We start from the raw sequence: 21,587 nt of genomic DNA on the forward strand, positions 1-21,587 counted from the left end.
ATGCTGTTGGCCTTCTTGGCCACCTGGGCACACTGCTGGCTCACATTCAGCTGGCTGTTGACCAGCACCCCCAGGTCCTTTTCTGCTGGGCAGGTTTCCAGCCACTCTTCTCCATGCCTGTAGCATTGCAGGGGGTTGTTGTGGCCCAGGTGCAAGACTCTGCAGTTGGTCTTGTTGAATTTCATACAGTTGACCTCAGCCCATTGATCCAGCATGTCCAGATCCCTCTCCAGAGCCTCCTGCCCTTCAGGCAGATCAGCACTACCTCCCAACTTAGTGTCATTTGTGAACTTACTGAGGTTGTACTCAATCCCCTCATCCAAATCATTGGTGAAGATGTTGAAGAGAACAGGCCTCAGTACTGAACACCACTGGTGACCGGCCGCCAGCTGGATTCGACTCCATTTACCACCACTCTCTGGGCCCGGCCATCCAGCCTAATAATATTGCATCCAAATAATATTGCATTCAGAATTGCACTAAAATGAAGACTTAAAATAATATAAAACTGCATAATAGATTAATAATTAAAAATAATTTTGCAGCACAGTAAACGTGCTTTACAGACAGATGAGACAGTCTATTTTTGAAGAATTTACTTTGAAGCTAAATAAATTGTGAAATGTATGTGTTACACAGATTGGCTATAAACACACCGTTAACAAAGCAGTGAAGTCTTCTAAAAGCTATTAATGGTTGTTAGACTCACTTGCAAAGTTAAATGTCATATTTTGGGATACAAGTTTACATTTTCATTGTTGTATTGGAGTATTTGAGATAGCGACTTTACATTTTAAAATTCTTAATTCCAATCTGCTTCTCTAAAGACAGTAATCCTACTTTATTTTGTTTTTATAAAATATAATTGGTGTATATGGCGTATGCATATGTGATATGCACAAATTATGTGATTCCTCCAGGCCATTTTATAGGTTATGGTTGCTGTTTTTATGGGAAGTGAAAGCCTGCCAGTATGCTTTGGTCTACTGTCGGGGTGTGTTATCTGAGGTAAAATGGATGTCTCTAAGACATTTTTATGTGTCCACGAGTGGCCACACACTGAGGTATAATTTTGATTTTCTGTCAAGATATAAACCATTACCGATTTGTTATGTTTTCTTTTATTTGGAAAACTTCTCTCTGCATATTTGGCTGAGCTGCTGTATTGGCATGAAGCATAGCAGACACTTGGGCACTTTTCAGTAGTGTTCTACTTTTTATGCAAGAAAAAGAAGGAAATATGACTCTATTGTAAACAGTGTGTATGGTGTTTGATAATTATTACCAGATTTTACTGTCTAAGAAGGCATCTGAGGAAGTGCTGTGAAGAGAGTAGAAAAGAAATGAATAATACTAAGTTTTAACATGAACTAGCAGAATCTTTGCTGAGACGTTCTACTGCAAACAATTATATATGTCTGTCTGCAGCAATCAAAGTCCAATATCCCCTTTAGAATTCAAAAGTATCAAAATAAACATGGTATGTACTGCCAGAAAGTGTACTCATAACAATAAAATGTCTGCAAACAAGTAGACAGACACATCATCCGGGTACCTCAGGAAGACATGCTTGAACCTAGGTCTTCGAAAGGCACAAACATTATTGTCCCCGTGGTTCCATTTGAGAACTATTGCTTATGCTTTTCTTTTCATGATTTGTCAGATATCTTCAGTACTATTTCATCATTAGTTGTTCTTCGTTTGCTTACAGTCCAAATAAGAACGAGTCAGATGCATGACTTGCTTCCTTTTTTTCACAGAGTGCGGCAGAGGTATGTAGAGATGATCTGACAGAATTCAGTTGCTCATTCTGGGCTTAAAATCTTACCCAAGAAGACAGGTACCCAAAATGTAGATGAAATCCATCACAGCAGCAGTGAGGTGTCATCTGCTTAGAGACTAGTAGTACGAAAACTAAATATGTCACAGTAGAAGACCCAGCTGGAATAATTCATCTACCTGATACTTCCCATCTGGATTACTGGGTAGGCCTGAACTTGAAAGTGAAAACACTGCACAGGCTGCTCTTTATCTTCTTTAGGTCTTGGACTGCTGTGTTCTTATAGTTATATGCATGTAACACCCAGTCAGGTTGTAGTGCCACTTCAGGGCACTGATTATAATACCAAATAATTACAGCTGTAGTAAACCCCAAATTTCAGTCCAGAAAGTCTTATGACAACTGCAGATAACGAAACTGATGATGCAGATCCTGTAAGCACAATGTATTTTCCATAGACAGAAGCCATCTATGGAAGGAAAAAAATGGATGCAATCAAATATATTCAAAGAGTGATTGTTTTAGTTAATCTGTGCAAAATATTTCTCTTCAAATAGGATAAGATACTTAGTATCTTGTAGGATAAGGTACTTAGTACTCTGAAACACCCTCCCATCAAGTCATTGCTAGAGTTCTGAGTGGTTCATCTCTCTTTTAAAGTGTGAAATCCAAGGCTAGATACAACACTCAGCTAAGTCTTTGTCAACGTTGAGCAGAAGGATTACATTATTTGTTGTTTCTTTCATGCTTAGTTTCCAATCCCTTCTAAGCCACAAATCTTTTCCTACTGAACAGTTGCCTAAACAAGCTCAGTCCTGTACCCACGCTGTTGATTGCTCTTACTGAAATTCAGCCATTGTACTTTCTGAATTGTATCCTATTTTTCATACTGCTACTCCTGTTTGCCAAAATCACATAAATGCTAAATACTTCAGTAAACTTTCAAACCATTGCTTGACAAAAACTCGTATTATACATATGTTCTGTAATCATATTCTTCTCCAGTAAAGTCATGGGTGGAAGTGAACTAACCAACCTTATCACATTAATGTTTTCGCTTTGACATTAAGCTATGGCTGTCTACTCCTAAAAATAGGATTCTCCACCTGAATTTTTACCAGCCTTACACCCTTAAGAAATGTAAGAAATATATATCTACACTATTGCAGATGGAATACTGGCCTTTGTGGAAGGAACAGATTCTCTGCTATGAAAATCCGCCTAATCCATCCTTAACCAAATTTCACTCTTCTCTCTTGAAAGCAAGCACTAGCTTCCTGGAACTGCTAGATCTGTATAAATGCTGAAGTATTTCTATTCCTATGAGAAGCCTTACAGTCCTGACAATTTTTGAGCTGATGGAATTTTCTGCAGAAAATAACCCACCATTTTCTTCCCTAAAGCTCACCTGGTTGCTAAGTTAACTTACCGTATTTCTGTGGAGGGTCCCCATTGTTTGTGCATTCTCACACATAAAGTGCACAAGATGTTGGCATATGAGCCAGCTCCAGTACCATTCTTGAATTTAAAGCTTAATTGTCATGATTAAGTAACCCAAAACTCAACAGGAGCAGCAATCTCTACCACTAAAATAAAATGCGTTGTACACGAAACCAATCAAGTTTACGGTAGATTTACGTGGAAGACACATAGGCTAGCCAATCATGGTCTTTTTTTTTTTTTTTTTTTTTTTGGGCAGAGCACCCATCGTTTGCCACCTCTGGGGGCAACTGAATGGTTAAGTCTCAAATAGGTGTGACATTATTTTTTTTTTTTTTTTTTTTTTTTTGTGTGGATTGATTGAAAAGATGTGCCCATCCATTCACTTTTAAACTTAAGTTCTTAGTTGAAGTACATGTTAGCTAAGAGGCAGCAAATACTAGAAGAGCACCAGAAGGTAATGGTATATGAACATTGTATTGAGGCAATATTCTGTTCTTGCTTGAAAACTATTTCCATGATGGTAATCTGAGTCCTGGTGAATATCATTTTACATTACTGTTCCTTACTCAGTTTGGATTTGATGGAAGATGCCAAATTCATGCTGCTAGAGCTTTAATATTCAGTGTAGAACTGGAATATTAGCATGTGAGAGCTGTTCCTTACCAGATTAACATGATGATGTGAAGTGCTTTTAAACTACTGGTGCCGCTAGAGAGGGAGCCAAAGTTTGTATCATCCCCAGTAGAGGAGTTTGATCTGTTATTAATCCCATCAATTCACAAGTCCAGGCTCCAAGTAGACCTCCAGTTGATTTTAGAGTTTGTTACGGTGGAGCCCAGTAATTTTTCATTCATTCTGCACCTGGCTGAAAGTTTAGGATTTCATCTTCTGGATTTAGACGTCATCACTGGCCTCTATCTGCTCTCAGTAGTGCACTCTGCAGCCATTTAGAATTCAACTATAACTGCCAGCATGCTACATAATTCATTTAATTAATACCATGTGATGCCAGTGCTTCATAACTGAACACGGCAGTGTTTCCTGGGTGATATGTAAGTTGTTGGATGTGAACTACAAACCTTCTAAATCTTTAAAAGAGATCAACTTCTTCCTTCCCCATGGAATGCTGTCATAGCTCTAACTAAGTGACAAATGTAAATGAGACAGTTGCTTAAGTACTTTTGGGAGGATGTCTAGTGCCTGAAACTTATCCTTTCTTTTTATACGAAATAACATAAATCCATTCAGCTTTCAGATATACTGTGGGACAAGAAAGAATGAGTAAAACAGGAATTTCGAATGAGGTTTTTCACATGGTTTTTCAGTTTAAAATTCATATGGTTAGTTACCTGTGTTGAGTTTGAGCTATTCTAAATGTTGGTTAATTTGAGGGATAGGAAAAAAAGAGGCATTTTTTTAGTTCAAAGTGAGTAAGTCAATGCCTGAAAATACCTTTCAGATCTTACAGTCAAAAGGTTGTTGTGAAAATTATGTGGGAGTAAAGATATTCCATCTCAAAAAAAAGGCATTTCAGATCTTAGTTAATAGATTGTTTTGTATGCGTGTTGTGTAATTACTGATACTGGTGACTGTTGTCATCTTAGTTATTTGTGACAAACCTCATTTCAGAGAGCGAGGATGAAAAACAATTCAAGTGGGGTTTTAATGTCACTGTTCACTTAAATTAACTGTTTAAAATCTTGTGGCTCTTAAAAAGCTTTTAAAGATCTCTTCTTGGACACAAAATATTATTTTGATTGGCACAGTGATGCTTTGCATAGATCTGATCACCTGATCATGGCAAAAAATAAAGGGATTTGGTCTGTTTCTATTAATTCGTTACTTCATTGGACAAAAACCTCACTAAAGTTCAATGCTAACCATGTAAAGCACAGCCTGGTTTATATACATCAAATTCTGTGATCAGTTCCCAGTTCTGAATTTTGCAAAGCTACCACTGAGGCCAGTTAAATATTGTGACAACATTGGATGCTAATGCTAAGCCCTGTTTGCCCGGACATTCATTACAATTTGACTGTATAATTTTTTACCTGGTTTGTAGAGATAGTTGTATTTTACTCCAGAACAAACAAAAATTAAATCTCTATTGTTGGTGTATTTTTCTAGCAGAAATTGGAACTATGAAAATATACTACTCTTTCTCTGGGAAACTTAGCAGGCGAAACCAGCTGCAGTGTTATCGTGTGGGAAATATTATCTATACTGGCCTTGTTTTGGTAGCTTTAACCAAAATACCCACCACGTGGGGACTAACCCCTCTTAACCAATTATAGTGCTTTAAAGAGGTGTGTGCTGTCTGTGTAACAGAGTCACTATCCAATCACCATGTAGTTAGTCGAGTGGACAAAAGTCTATAAATTGGGATGTAATGTAAACAATAAACGTGTCTCACTGCACACCACATTGGTGTTGGGAGTGATTCGTCCCACTTCAGCCAGAGCTCCGTTACGTGTCGCGACACTCTATATTCAATGAAGTTACTCTATATCCAGCATCAAGTCTTTTATCTTCTTTAAAAAAACGTTTTTGTTGACAATACAAGGAAAACTTCTCTCAGGATGTTTAGCATTGGCTTCAGTGAGAAATCTAGTGCAGTTAGGAATGGGAACACACAGTATTTAATTTGTTTTGTATGCTCCCAGTAGAAAGGCTTCGTGGTGAGAGTAAGAGATTTGGGTCTATTAAAAAAGCATCAAGTCACCACCTTTCCAATGTGTGGTGTAGAGAGGAGACTAGAATTGTTTCGGGTTTGGGGTTTTTTTAACTGAAGTCGCAGTATCAGAATCAGGTAAATGTTAAAGTTAGCTGGACTGTTTTTATATTGCAAGATTTCATTTATATTGAGAACTAAATCACGATGCACACTGCTAGTGTCTGCTCCATATAAATTTGACAATGTCTTCCATATTTTATTTCCAGGATTTTCTATTTAATACAGCAACTACTATTAATCTTTGAATAGTGAAATTCTTCTGGATAAACATGTAAAAATATTGATTCTATTTCTTTCCTAAACCTACCTTTATACACATTTTTTAAAATGTAGCCTCTTTCTTTGCTGTAATACCTCAGACTGCAGATTATGAAATACGGCTTCCTTGAGATTAGCACCAGTCTCCACAGATCCAGTTGCAGAAGCTTAACTGTGACAAACACAGTAAGCTCCTGAAAACTAAGCAGCAGTCTTTTTCACATGCCTATGCTAGCATGGGGAACGAAAGAAAAAGTGCTGCTGTAATTTATGCCAGTGAGGCTCAAAGATGGATTAAAGCCATGTTTGCTCCCCTCCTCCCATCCAGACATGAGCCAACGTTCCTCCACTAGTGTGGAAAAACTGGCTCTGTATTAGGTCTCTCCTGCTAAGGCCATTGATTTGCTCAACTACATTTTTTGAAAAAGTTGACAAAATACTTACTTGATGGTTACAAAGGGTAAATGAATGCCAGAGGTCTGTATTAGAAACACATTGGAAAGAAGGTTTCCTTTGCTATTTGGCAAAAAAATAAGTATTTGTTTGGGACGAAAGAAAAAAAAACCTTCTGCTGTAAATCTTTTTTTTTTTCCCTTCATCTCTCTCCTGCTAGAATGTGGTCAAACCTTGATATGTAAATGCTAGCTGCTAGCCCACTGCTTCAATCGGTAATTTTCTATTAACAAATGGTTCTTCAGCTGAAGATGTGTATTTATTGCTTCTAGCTGTTCAGCATGCCTAAGAAACTCAGAGCACTTGGTGTGGGTTTTTTGTTTGTTTATTTTTTGTTAATTTCTCCATGTCTAAGTTTATTTGGATTAAGCATCTGGGCCCAGAATTAACTACTGTTTGACTGAAATTCAGAGATGATCCATGCTTTACTCAAGAGATATCTACTCTTACATTTACAGTCCGGAAAACTTACGTTTTATTTATTGCCAGCAGACTTAGTGAGGAATGAAGAGATAATCTTTTAAACTTTCAATAGCCTAGCTTAAGCTTCCTGCATATTTACACACCTTTTCAAGCACCCCAACTTCATCTCATTCAATGACATGTTTAAACAGTAAGGATTTGGATATTCTCAGAATGGGGAGGAAAAGGAAGATGGTCAGAGAGTGTTGAATGTTACAAAAAATCTGAATATTTTTGTCCTAGAATGCTCTCCTCTCCTTCCCCTCACTCCAGCCCTGTGCTTTGGTGATAGAATATTGCCTGACTGTTTATCTTAACTTGGGGAGGCAATTTGCTGACTTTGAAAGTATCAGATACTGTATAAGCTGTTGCCAGAGACAGGATGCTAGACTGGATGGATCATTGGTCTATTCCATTGGTCTATTTATGTCCTATAGTAAATGCTGTGTAAAGTTTTTCTGCATTGGTACACCGTCTGGAACAAAATCTGTAATTTGCACTACAGTCTTCCACACCAATCTACTCTACCAGGAGAAATTGTCTGTTTAAAGCTGCCAGCTTCCTTCATCAAACTACTTATCATTTTTGTGAAGAGGATATGGTTATAATGAAAATATATTATGTATGGATTGTTACTGAACAGATCCAATATAAAAATAGGATAACTGAATTTTTCACAGAAAAATATTTATTGCTTAAAACCATAAGTCATCTTGGTTTTACATATTTCTAATTCTGATGCTGTAAGAACTAATCACATTTTGCCCTAGTACTTTGGTTATCTTTTCAACTGGATGACCTTTTTTGTAGTCAAGTTGATTTTCTCTTTCTCTTAGAGGGTTACTTAAAACTAAAATTTCTTTCAAGAGAAAAAAAAAGATGCTTAGTACTATCTCGAACAGTGGAAGGGTACTCTTACATTAGTCTTTACCAAGAACAGTTTACTTTGTTCTCAGTGTTGCAAAAACTCAAGTATCTTTTGTTTGTTTTTTTAACTTGGATATCCCATACTTAGTGAAACTATTACTTTCTTATTATTTTTGCAGTGAATATTTTGAGGCAAAACTGAGCTTAGAACATTGGAATAGAATATCTCAAAAAAAGTATGATGTTAGAAATACCTGCAAAAGTTCTATTCTGAACATTTTGTCTTGTAGGCCTACCCAAGAAGAAATATAAAGAATTCATTCTTTAGCCTGTGAAGGACCCACAGCTTGTTGGTTATTCTGAAGGGTTTAAACCAATTTCTTTATCCTTCAGTACTTTTAATACGATTTCAAAGGGCTAGTCAAAGTTAACAGAGGGGCACAGACTGACTTTGTATAATATTTTTTAAGGCATATTTTTATCAGGTTTGCTTGCTTAGAATTGGGGAAATTTTTGCTCAGTGCAAGAGCAGCAGTAATATGTTATTTTCATTCTAACAACCAAATGCTGAAATATTTTAGACTAATAGTACTCCATTCATCTGAAAGCTAGACCACTTTCGGGTCTTGCAGAAGTGAAATCTGCTTGGTCATGGGGGTATTTATAGCTATCTTAATGAAATCTTAAATTTCAGTCTAAAATTGGTGCTCTGTACCATATTCACTAATTTGGATTGAAAGAGTTTTATTTTTATATAGAATTAAATACCTAATCTGTGAAGTTGACTGCAATATGGAAAATACCTGGATTTATAGTACTTTTCTAACTGTTTTTTTTTTGTTTGTTTTTTTTTTTGTTAGAAACTGCTATGGAATGACTAATGATTTGAGTATGGATAGACCTAAATCTTACTTCTCTTTAAATAGGAAGTCAGTAACTCTGAAAAATACAAGGTTTTATGAAAGTGTTAAAAATTGGAGGGCCAAGTGGTCTGATCATTGGGAAAGGAGATTGGGAAAGAGGAGCAAAGGAATGTGGAAGAGTGGAAACAAGCAGTGAAACAAGGAAGAGTGAAATCTTAGCAGTAACAGTCATAGCAGAAACCTATGACCACAGATGATTACTAGGAGGAGTTACAAACTTTGTTAAAGTGAAATCAAACCCCATTTTGCAAACTTGACTCAAACAGGATGAGCGTGTGATACACAAGTAGATTCAAATACGAAGTGCTACAGAAGAGTACCTGCTTCCATAGGTAATTTAGCACAGCTCTGATACTATGAGGTAATGAAACAAAACATGCTTAAAGAAACTTGTCTCCTGCACACATCTTTTTTTGTGCTAGCAGTGGCTGTGTGAAACAGTGAGAATTGAAGAGATTAATCCAGGTTTAAGACTTTGTCTATAGCAGGACTTCTGCTATCAACCCTCACTGGTGTAAGAACCAGAAACTACCACAAGTACTTGGAAAAAGAATATTTTGCTTTCATGATCTGTAAGAGAGAAAAACTTGGATTACAGGACTCCTTTGCATGAAAAGAGGGGTGATGTGTTATTTCTACATGAAAAGATAAAGGAGGCTGGATGGTGAGATAGAGCAGACAGAAACCAGGGAACTTGACTGCAAGAGCTGTGTTACACAGAGCACTTAGTGATAGTTGCAGGTTTCATTACAGACATATTTCATCTCCTGCTGCATTGTTTTTACAAAATTATTTGTAAAGCCTTTGGACACTCTTACGCAAGGAATGGTGATGGCAGCCTGAGCCAAGAGGCTTCTTTTGGTTGTAGCATCTCAATTATGAAAAAAAGGTGGAAACAAGATTAGATGTTATGTTTTGTCCTTCAAAATTCCCATTGTTTTATGGTTCTGACATTCTTTTTGCCTTGTTCGAACTCTTGCTCTCTTGCCTTGATTCAAAATTTTTGCTTGCTTTCACTTGACATTTGGCATTTTTCTTCAACTTATTTACATGTTTGTCCACCTCTGGTTTTGTTTCTCATTCCTGTCCTTATTTTTGTCTTTACCTTCCTCTGTTTTTTCTTTTTGGTATCTCAACTGTCTCTCAGTGTTTCTCAACTGACTCTCCTCTTCGCATGCCACCCACTACTCTGCTGGAAGTGAAAGAGTGCCGTTCTTCTAGAACAGCCAATTTTTTTTTTCCTTGGGAGTGAGATCTCATTTGCTTTGATCTGTGGATTCACTCTTATGTTTTCTCATCTGTTCACATGAGCTACATTTCTATCACTGCCTATGTATCAGGAGGATGATGGGAGCAAAGTGTTATAATGTTTTCTATGTTAATGTTTATAGTTTAACACACATATTTATAATATTTGAAGGAAAATGTTAGTGGCAGATAGAGTATACTTTAGGGGAAGCAGTAGTGCTTGAGTATCATTATTTTCTTTTAAATATATGGATAACTGAGAAAAGTAGGTACCATGTCACTTGCAAGCAAAGTTGATCTCTAAAATGAATGGTAGTACTGGTAATTATCATCTATAGTGATCCTTTTTCTTTGTTAGCCTGTAAAATACGAGAAGCAGCACTGAATTTCTTGACACTGATACTTACTCCTGCTTTGTTCATTTTAAGTATCCTGATGGAGAGAATCAATAACTTTCACAAAACACAGCAATAATTTGCAAGATTCTGATTTTGTGAATTTTATAGCAATGTGATTAGTTGCTTAATTCATTTAATCTGCATTTAGAAGCAGTATGTAATTTTTGCCAAGGTTCAGAGCATTATATGTGTTTACATGTACTGTCTGTAAGTAGTGTACTTTTAGTAATGTACAGTTCTGCATCTGGAAAGTGGAAAGATGTATGTAACTTTTTTTTGATGCCTTCTGAATGCAGAAACAAAGGATATCTCACCAGCTGCCATGTTTTATGCAGGTACCTCCAAACAAATCCTGGCTAACACTGCATAGGAAGTTACTACCTCTCTGACAAAAGCTAATACACTCACAACAGTATTGGCAGAACTTAACTTTTGTCCACACCTGCTGATGACTTACTGTAAAGCTCAGCTGTTTAAAATGCTGACATAGGTGAGTGCATGATAATGTCTCAGGCTCTCCCAGTGAAGTGGTAGATGCACCAGCAGCAGGTGAGCTGGTAACAGCCAACAGTTGCATCAATTTGATGAGCAAGTGTGGAATTAAGCAATGCAGCCTTGCACTTTCATTCAGTTAGTGTAAAAATCACTAATGCATGCATCGCATTTGTACCAGGAGATCTGAGCTTCATCATTAGTGCAAAAGCACAGTGCTTCTTTCTTCTTGCTGAGATTAAAATGATTCCGTTCGCTGTCTGCTGCCTCGTTTTCTCTCAAAGGGCACTTCTGGAAAGGCCAGAGCTGTTGTGATACCATAATTCTGTTTATGCTACACTTGTCAGCAGCTGGTATATGATTCAGATCCAGTGCATGGCTCACACATCTCAATATCAGAGGGATTACTGTATATCATATCTTCTCTTACAAGTAGCATTTCATTAGAGAAATTCAAAAGAACATGATCTGTCTCCTGAATAAACTTGATTGAGTGTGCCTGGAGAGCACTGGGTAGGTGCTTTCATTCTTTGATGCACAGCTGGCAACGGTGTTGCCTGTGTTAGACTATTGGACACACAGCTTAATTGTCCTGTAACAGATCTTGAATGCTTTCTGGTGTGCTGGAAGTTTCTTTTTTAACTTCAGTTGTAGTCAACATTCTCCCACTTGTTACCTCCTAGAAAGTAATCAAACCGATCATCAAGGTAATGTATTAGTTACCACAGCTTAAGGACCTATAGGAGCTGCTCTGCTAGTAACTGTGAAGAATCAGCCTTGTTTGCTGACCACTGCAAAAGTTGTTATCTGAGAATATCGCTCAGTCATGAGACTGCCCATGTACCTTTGAAATCCTCCGCTGTCTCTGAAACGGTCTTAAGTGAATTCAGGTATTTCAGTCTAATGTTTCAAGATGTTTTGGTTTTGGAATCCAGAAGAGAGACGAGTACTGAATGTCCTTTAGGAATACTGAAGGAAAAAAATGTAGTACAGGAGGACAGCTGCGCCCCCATTACATGAGGTAGGACAACAATTCAGCTGTAGGATGCTGTCATCTGGCTGGGGTAAAATTCAACCTTCTCCAGCAATAAGTCCATGCTAAGATAGCTGATTCTGATTTGCAGGACTGTCTTAAAGAAAGAGGTTAAGAAAATAATTTTGTAGTTACTTTTTCTTCTAGAGAAAGTCAACTATTTGCACACTTAAATTCTTTAAGCCCAGAATTATCAGTTTTGGCAAGCTATTTTATTCAAACTACTTTTGAGTTGCAAAACTTTTTTTTCTTTTGAATATTCCATAGGTGAACTGACAACCTTTCATTCTGTGAATTTTGAAAAAGTGTGTTTTAAAGTTGTGTTTCTCACTTATTTAAAATGAACTGTTAACAAGTTAACTTGGTAAGTACAAGTCATTAGGTTCCTAAAGAGCAAAGATGAAGGGATTAAGTTAGAGCTTTCAGCAGAATGACTGCAGAAGGATGACTGGGCAGCCGGATCCTCAGAAGCCGGGAGCATGCGGAAGGGAAGAGAGCTATAAACCAAGCAAAATAACGCAGCCTGCGTTTGTGGAATTGCAGCCTTGTCTGCACACTTGGAAAATTACCCATGTGCAAACTTTTGTTAGAGAAGCTTGAGGAAGATTACTGGAAGTGAAAATAATTGATATAGTAATAATTATTAAATACTTCCCATGTTCCTTAGAAAAGAAAACAATTTGAATTGGTTTTGGAAAATAGTATTAAGTGTGGTCTACTGTTTACATAGATGCAAAACAGTTCTACCTGTAAAGATGTATGACTTGCAAAAATAAGCATAAATTCACATCAGGAAAATATTTTTTAAAATCTCCACCTCAGTCTGTGTTTATTTTGCTTTACCTATGAGATACTCCATCTGAAATTGATTCTGGGCATATCAAAAAGTTTCTTAATATTGGCTTATTTTTAATCACAGCTGGGAATATCTCACTGGAAAGTTATGAGTAGGAGTCAGAGACTATGACTTCTTTCAGCTCTTGGAGAGAAGTAAACATTGCTTAGTCTGAATCTACTGCATCTGATTTGCAAACTACCTGGGATGGAGTATGGCCTGACTCAAGAACTAGAGATGTATTTATTTTTTAATTCCTGTAAATTGTAGCCTGCAAGTGTGCAGTGGCATTCTTTGAAAACCTGAGTTGATGAAATGGCTGAGTGTGTCTACACTTCTACACACACTCATATTACACACTTCAAAATGGCTCATCCAAGGATGACTCCATCTTTTTAGGCTTATATTTTAATTCAGACTAGAGTAGTATGGTTTGGTATGTGTTTTTAAAAAGAATACTCAAATGTTCATCTTTAATAAGTTGAGAAGAATATGACAAATGCAGAAAGCATGTGAACTAAAATAAATTACTTCAGTCCCTCCACTGTGAGACAATGTTTTTATAATTAAACTACAAATATGCAATCATGAGTCATTCTGATGGTACATTATGTTATTCTGAATTGTAGATAAGTTTTGCTGTTACTAGTGTGTACAGAGTTATAAACTACTGAAGTTCTATACACTGGAATAAGTATTATAAGTATACACTGGATTAAGCATTTCCAAAGGACAGGGTAATATGCAGGCATGCTGACAGTGCTGGACAATAAGAGGTTTATGAAACTCACATATCAAGAATCAGTTGTGATGAAAAGTCTCAGGTTTGTTTTTAAGATTTTTCTAAACCATTCAAACAGATCCCATATAGCCTGTAGCTCTTAATTTTGTCTGACTTCTTTAATAAGAAAAAATAGTAACTGAGCTGGTTATCTCCCTCCCTTTCTGTATGTATGGAGGTCTGTATGAGAGACCGTTCAAAAACCTGTTTAATTCAGGACCTCGTACATGTTGTGAGAGACTGATAAAGCAATATTTCACTGGCCACAAAACTTTCATTCTGATACTGACTTGTTTTTCCAGGATTTTCTGTCACAAAGACTGTAGCTTAAGACATATAAAGCTATAAAATTTCTATGCTTAGATTCAGTTCAGTGTAGCTCTTACAATTTTAAGTTGTCTCATCAAAGTCAAAGATGCTGTTGCAGTGATTAATACAAATCCAAGTGTAAGTGGGGTTTTTTGCCTAGGCTTTTTTTTTTTGCACTGAAAAAATCTTTTAATTCTCTTTTTTTTTTAATTGAACTATTAACTTTATACTTGTTTTCACTATCTAGGCCCTGGAATGAGCAGGAACATCTTCAGCTCAGTTTGCTCTGAGCCCAATCAACCTGACCTTGAGTGTTTCCAGGCATGAGGCACCTACCACCTCTCTACAAGGCAGCCTGTTCCAGTGTTTCACCACCCTCATCATAAAAAATGTCTTCCTTACATGTAATCTAAATCTTCCCTCTTTTAGTTTAAAACCATCACACCTCGTCCTGTCACAGCAGGCCCTGCTAGATTGTCCCCATCTTTCTTATAGGCCCACTTTACATACCGGAAGGTCACAATCAGGTCTCCCTGGAGTCTTCATCAGGCTGAGCAACCCCAGCTCTCTCAGCCTGTCCTCATAGCAGAGGTGATTCAGCCCTCTCATCATTTTTGTGGCCCTCCTCTGGAACAGCTGCAACATGTCCATGTCTTTACTATACTGAGGACCTTGACACAGTACTGCGGATGAGGTCTCAGCAGGGCAGAGTAGAGCATCAGGATCTCCTCCCTCGATCTGCTGATTACGCTTCTTTTGATGCAGCCCGGGATACATTTGTCTTTCTAGTCTGTGAGCAGACATTGTTGGGTCATGTCCAGCTTTTCATCCACCAGAACCACCAGAACCTCCTTCACTGCAGGACTGCCCTCAATCCACTCCTTGCCCAGGCTGTATTGATGTTGAGGATTGCCCTGATCCAGGAGCAGGACCTTGCACTTGGCCTTGTTGAACCTCGTGAGGTTCACATGGGCCCACTTCTTGAATTTGTAATGGTGATGTTTTCAGATTACTGAGAATTTGCTGAAATGGGGAAATAGCTAAGGGCGGGGGGAGGACGGAGAGAGGGGACGGCTGGAAAACCTAATCAACAGTAGAAAAAGTTGGATTGAACAAAGTGTATGTTTAGTCTGGTATTAATTAAAAAGCGTGATGTGAACGAGGGTAGGGTGGAGCAGCAGAATGTGAAGCATTCCTTTTTTGATCTTCATTGTACCTACTTCAAGTGTTTTCCATGCAAACTCTTTCTCTTTTGTATTACCCTAATGGTTAAAGGAAGTTCAAAGTGACTAATAGGAAAACTTTAGAAACGCTCCACGTTCTTAGGAAAATCATTTGGTACATTTGGGAAGATACGTTAAATGGAAAAAGACACGACAAGAGACTTCAGTACGTGAAATAAAATCCAGCCAAGCAAACTCTAGCTGTATTTTTCAAAACATGGCTTCACAAAAGTGGTTACCCTATAATATTAGGGTCAGTTAAGAAAGGAAAAAAGAAACAAACTTTTTTGCTATACCCAAAAATAAGTCATGTTGCTAAAATCTTGTGATGCATATCATAATTAGAAATCATAACTTTCCATTCTTTCACTGAGTTTGAGCTATGTTTTATTTTTATAGGATGTCACATGTACTTCAGTTTGAAGATAGAAGCAGAAAGGTGAAAGATGCAAGCATGCAAGATGAAGACACTTTTGAGATCTATGATCCACGGAATCCTGTAACTAAGAGGAGAAGAGAAGAAAGCAAGAAGATAATGAGAGAAAAAAAAGAAAGGAGATAAAAATAATGTAAAGCTAGCCAGAGCGGCCTTGAAAAGTGACTGCAATAAAGCACTGGCTCTTTTGTAAGCTGTAGTTCCTAAAAATATCATTGGACAAGTGTGAAAAGGAATCTCTCAAGATCCTGTTGTGCAGTTTTGAAGCAGAGCTGTCATTTGTTTCTTCAGTTGTGCATTGAAGTTCTCTCAGTGCATTTGTTATGCAACCTCTCTTAAGTGTTTTATATATTTAATAAAACAGCTGATTTGACTTTTGTCTGTACTTTAATTATGATAGTCACCACCATTGTTCAATCAACATGTGGTGATCAAAAAGTTTTTGACATAACAAATGAACATTTGTCTAAGAAAGAGTGAAACTGGGATATGGAAACCCCATATACAGGCTTTTAAGATTTTCTGAAAGTAAAATTTTAGTAATTGTTACTTTTTTTTTAAAAGGCATATAAGCATTACAGTAGTAAATGCTGCCTGCCTGAGCCACTCTGGCAGAATTAAGTTTATGCACTTGCAGAACTCCTTAGAATGGTCCCAGCTTTCTTGAAGCAAACTAATTTTGATTCAAGAATTTTATTATTTTCTCCTTTTGAAGTACTTATTCCAATACAGGTCCCAGCTCAGGAAACTGGGATAATACAAAATCTGAGGAATGGTATTTCACTATCACTATCTGTACTGCATGAAAAAAAAAAAGATAATCCAAGTGTAATGCAGTGGTTGCAACACCAGAAACATCTCTCTGGTAGAATTTTCACTGTAAAGTAACTGGTAATGAAATTGGTGTGTTGATTAGTGCAATACTGAAACAGAAACAATGTCTTCTTACATAACCCTGTTTTTAACAATTATTTTGCCATGTAAAAATGAACAGCTCCAGTTTTTAACTTACAGACTGTTCACAGATTTCCCCCTCACCCTGAGTGGTACAATTTTTTCTGAGAAATGGTTATTTTCAGTGCTCCTTCCTAACAGCATTTCTGATGCCACAGAAGCATGGACTTATCCCTGTGGGCAATAGCAAAAGAATAGTGAGCACAAGTGAGCAAGGTCATTAAAAAGTATGACAGGAGGACTGTTTTGTTGATGTTGTTTTTAGAACAAGTTCAGTAAGGTATGGTGTCCTTATCAAGCTGCCACTTCCAAATTTCTGGATAGAGTCTGAGGTGTGAGATACATAAACCTGCATTGGTGGGTTAATATGGCCCAAATGTCAGAGGTTAGATTAATACAGACTATTGCTTTAATGCACGGTGCAACCTTTGAGATAAGAAGAAAACTTGGAGGTGTTATGAGAGGTCCTGTATACAGCTGTCATTATCCTCCTCTTAGGCTGAGTGATTTATATTGTACCATGGCGTGAACGAGTTAAGAGGGGTTACATTCTTAAACAGAGCCATTCACAAATCAGTGAGTCAAAGTTTTTAAATCATTAAGTCATTTTCTGTTGAGCTGCTGTTGGCAAAATCAAGAACATCTGATGTCACATGCTGTTATCTCTGTTCATTGCTTTGTGGAGAAAATTTTGAAACGCGTGTTACAGGAAATGATCATATCAAACCCCCATTCTGATGGGGATAGGAGGGAGGAGGAGAGGAGTATCTGTGCATGTGTTGGCAGAGGAGGTCAGCATGGAGAAAATGAGGGCTAGATCTAGAAAGAAACTTGAGCATCAATTCCTGGAGGCAGCTACTGCCCCTGTAATAGAAAAATGTTCTAATTACATATTTTTCCTGTAAGCTAAAGGAGGATGTATGAGTCAATGAATGGGCAAGGTGACTAACGCCTCTTTTATCTGAATCTCTTTGCTGACTACCTGCAGCAGCTCTCTGTGTACTGTATTACGTGATTCTCATTTTTAAGCACTAGACAAGCACAGAGAGAAAAGCTTAACTTGGGATTTAAGGCTCTGCTCACTAGGAAGAGTTCTGAAAGGCTAAACTGCATACACAGGGCTGATAATGTCATAAAAACAAGAGAGTAACTATGCTAACATTTTCTTGATAAGTCAAGCGTCTACTGAAAATCAGTAAACATTTTTCCAGAGTTAATACATAATTGATGCTGCAGTTGAAACCAAGTGTGTTTGCCTGTTTAAGCTAATTGTGAGTACTACTCTGTTAGGCTTCGTGCTATGAGAGCACAAGGGCTGGCCCCAGGGGAAGGATGCTTACCCCAAGCAGCCATCTTTTTTATGTCTAATGAATATCGCTTCAGATGTAATGGACTTACTGCATTTAGCCCAGGTTCCCAATAGTGAGCCACCATGTGCTTTGCACAAAGGCATCTGGATGCAAAAGAGGAAAGCTTTAAAAAGGGAGTTGGGATGAACTTCACTGGCAGTTCGTGTTTTGCTATGTACCAAACCCATACATAAGGGTAAGGATCTTTGAATTAAAATCCTTCATGAATGCTTTGAGAAGATCATTGGACTACTTGTCTCTAAATCAGTCCTTACACTACAGGGGCTTGGCACAAAACCTTGTGCAAGCAGAATGCCCCATGAGGGAACATCAATGAGAAATGCTGCAAGTAAATGAATTCAAACATTTTTTGGTTATCAATTCTATGTGATAAATATATTCTCTAAAACTTATTTCCTAGAAATGTATAGCCTGTAAGCACTTCTTAGTAATTACAAGTGATTGTTACAAGTGATACTAGTCTTCAGGGGTAATCAGCCTTGCATAGTATTTCACACTATTTATTGAATAAGCTTGTCTCACAGTTCTCAGTTCAGCTGTATTAATACATTTCAGTATTTCTTCAAGAAAAGAAAAAGATCTGCCTTTCTTCCTTCCCTAAAGGAAGTTCTTTGTTTGAAAGAACAGAACTATGCTTGCAGGAAAGAAACACCACCTATGCAGGTTTTTACAGAAGACAATTTTAATAGGCATCCCTGTTCTTACGTTGTTTTCATTCAACCCAGTGACAAAACTTTTCTAGGTCTAAGGACTAACTGACACTACACTATGAGAACATTAGCAATGTGTTAAAACTAGCAGACAGATGACCTCAGCTAATCACGGAGAATCACTTAGAAATGGGCTAAGGTGGAAAGAAGTTCTGCATTTCATTTAGGAGTTGTCTGGGGCAGTTATGAAAAGCTGATGTCAGAAACATCTTACTCCTACACTGTAGGAGTAAGAACCTCAAAGAAAGAGGTGGAAATGATGACAGTTCTCTGAAACAACTATTTAGCAATGTCACAGCTAGCTCCCATACTGCTAGTAGCAAATCCTGTTTCCCATACTGCTGTGCTATCAGAAGCATCTTTGAACTCAAACATTACATTCATCACCTGGTTGCTGTAGTTACAGGCAAAGTTGAATGCAGTATTTTTTATAGACTCACTGTGAAATAAGGATGCTCAGAGGTACACCTTTTATTTGTCAATGCTGAAAAGCAACTGGGAAATGCAATGTGGGCAGGCATCCCCCTCTCCATCAAGCAGAATTCTTGTGCTGGATTAGTGGCTGAAAACTGAAGAAACAATTGGGTTTGTGGCTCTAGAAAGAACCTGTTCTATGGTAGTGAAATTTTTCATTGAGTATGGTTTCTTGAATCTATTTATTAAGCAGCGACCATGTTCCACCCTAATGGCCACCACCTCACCTATCTGTATTAATATGTGAGCATAATTTCTGCATAATTTTAATGTACAGTTAGGAGCATTTTTCTATGTTCCACTAATGCAAAAGTAGTGTTTTGACACTTTCTTGTGAAGTTTTCCTTCCTAAAAGATGCTAATTTTGTGCACAGATCACCCAGCTTGAAGATACACAACACAATGCTGGTATGTGAATAATTTCTGTTAAAAAATGTTACTGTTTAATTCTCTACTTACCACCACCACCACCACCTGCTTTTTTAATTGCTTATTTTAATAAGCTAAAAATAGTGTTAAGTCCAAAGTATGGCTGAATTTTGAGTTAGAGCACAATGATCAAGGCTACCTATTTTTAGAGGCAGTGAAATTGCAATTTCAATACATTTGCTTTGCTGCCAGCACAGTCGGCCAACGCTGACAGTCTGTGAGACAGAGACCTTCCAGTCATGCCTTCCTTCCCTGTAATGGGGCCTTTCATTTTGTTAGAGGGAATTTAACTTTCCTAATGAAAAGAAGGGTGAGGGAAAAGTCTTATGTCTCTGCACAGAGCATTCTGTTGGTACAGTTGACATCTTTTTATCTGAACCATCTGGTTTTCAAGTAGATAATGCCCTTCGAAGTCATATCTGGTAATTACAAGATCCTCAAGAACAGCTTTAAGGTTTGCCTCATGAATCCTGTCGGTGATGCCAACAACTAGTACACTGTGCCCTTTCTGCTTTGCAACTAAAAAAACACTGAGGTACAACTGAAGGTAGTATATTTCTGCCAAATAACCACTTCACCCAGGCTGCTAGGGGTGTAGTCTGCAATGCCACATTACATGGCTTTCCCTGAGCTGCTGGCTTGCAGCATGAGCCGATTTGGAAGAGGTTGTTTCCATACTGTCTCCCCAGTAGAAATATCTGAACTCCAATGGTTAAAATCACTGCACTATGATGCTGTCTGCTTTCGTCTAGGGGACCTCAAATTTGCAGGAGACAGTTATGTTTTGGCAACATAAAAACTAGACTCAGACAGAATGGGTAGCTCCAGACTCTGCCTCATTCTGGCAGAGGCATGTGCATCTGTCCTTACTTAAATGATGACAGACTTAGGCCGTTAGATGAGGGGACTCCTGCATTTTCACTAAAACATGCAGATACTTGCTTACATCTTTCACTGTAACAAAACATGAGCTGATCATGCCGTGTCTACACTTGAAAGTGAAGTATATACAGCACAGAGGGTGTAAACTAAGAGGTGAGACCACATCTCATGTTTCTCATCCTGGTGTAGACCAACCAGGAATATCTACCAAATGTTGCCAGTTAAACACAAGAGGCTGAGTGCATCATATAGCCAGGATGTACATTGGAAAGAGATGACACTGAAGTTCTTTAAGGAAGACTTGGAGCACTGGTGACAAGTATCCATCACTACCATGAAGTGCAGCCTCCAGCTCCCTGCTTCTCCCTGGTACTCAGCATGCATGTGAAGTCATTCCGGCTGAGCAGGAGGAACTGCCTTACCACAGTGCTGTTGCTGGTCCCGTGGCCTCCTCTTCCAGCTACATTACACAGGCTCAGCTCAACAGCTAATTCACCTTCCTTGTCAGGCAGCACCTTGGACCAAGAAGTCACCTGGTGACTGCATGCTCATGTCCATCAACTCTCATCCCACATCTGAATGTAGGTGATCATGCTTTGATAGGAGACTCTTGCCCTGCCCATATCACAGTCTTGTGCTGTAAAGTGATTTCCCTTCAGCTTTGGTCGCTGGACATGCCACATACCAGCTTGCTAGTAACAGATTCCTCATGCAGACAGATGGAAACCTCATATTCATGGTTGCCATATCACAGTCTTGTGCTGTAAAGTGATTTCCCTTCAGCTTTGGTCGCTGGACATGCCACATACCAGCTTGCTAGTAACAGATTCCTCATGCAGACAGATGGAAACCTCATATTCATGGTGGGGCTCTCTGATTGGTGATCTCTGGTCACAAAATCTGCAAGGCACCCGGTGGTCAACAACCCGCGCACCTCAGCTGCTGTGACAAAAGAGTAACTTTCTGAATTCATTTTCTTTTTCACAGTACCGTGAAAAAAAATACTTGTTTTCTCGACAGCATTTCTCTTCCACTTCAGTATCCATCACAGATGGGATCTTCCATTTGATTTTACATGTTTGTTTGTTTGGGG

The 21,587-nt window shown here is 38.1% G+C and overlaps 1 pseudogene; it reads right to left on the reverse strand.

The window, feature by feature from the left end:
- The window catches only part of LOC104490981, a 15,774-nt pseudogene extending 954 nt beyond the window's left edge, over positions 1-14,820 (reverse strand).
- Between the last annotated feature and the right edge of the window lie 6,767 nt (positions 14,821-21,587).

The sequence above is a fragment of the Buceros rhinoceros genome, unplaced genomic scaffold, assembly GCF_000710305.1.
Source record: "Buceros rhinoceros silvestris isolate BGI_N320 unplaced genomic scaffold, ASM71030v1 scaffold11923, whole genome shotgun sequence".
Taxonomy (NCBI): domain Eukaryota; kingdom Metazoa; phylum Chordata; class Aves; order Bucerotiformes; family Bucerotidae; genus Buceros; species Buceros rhinoceros.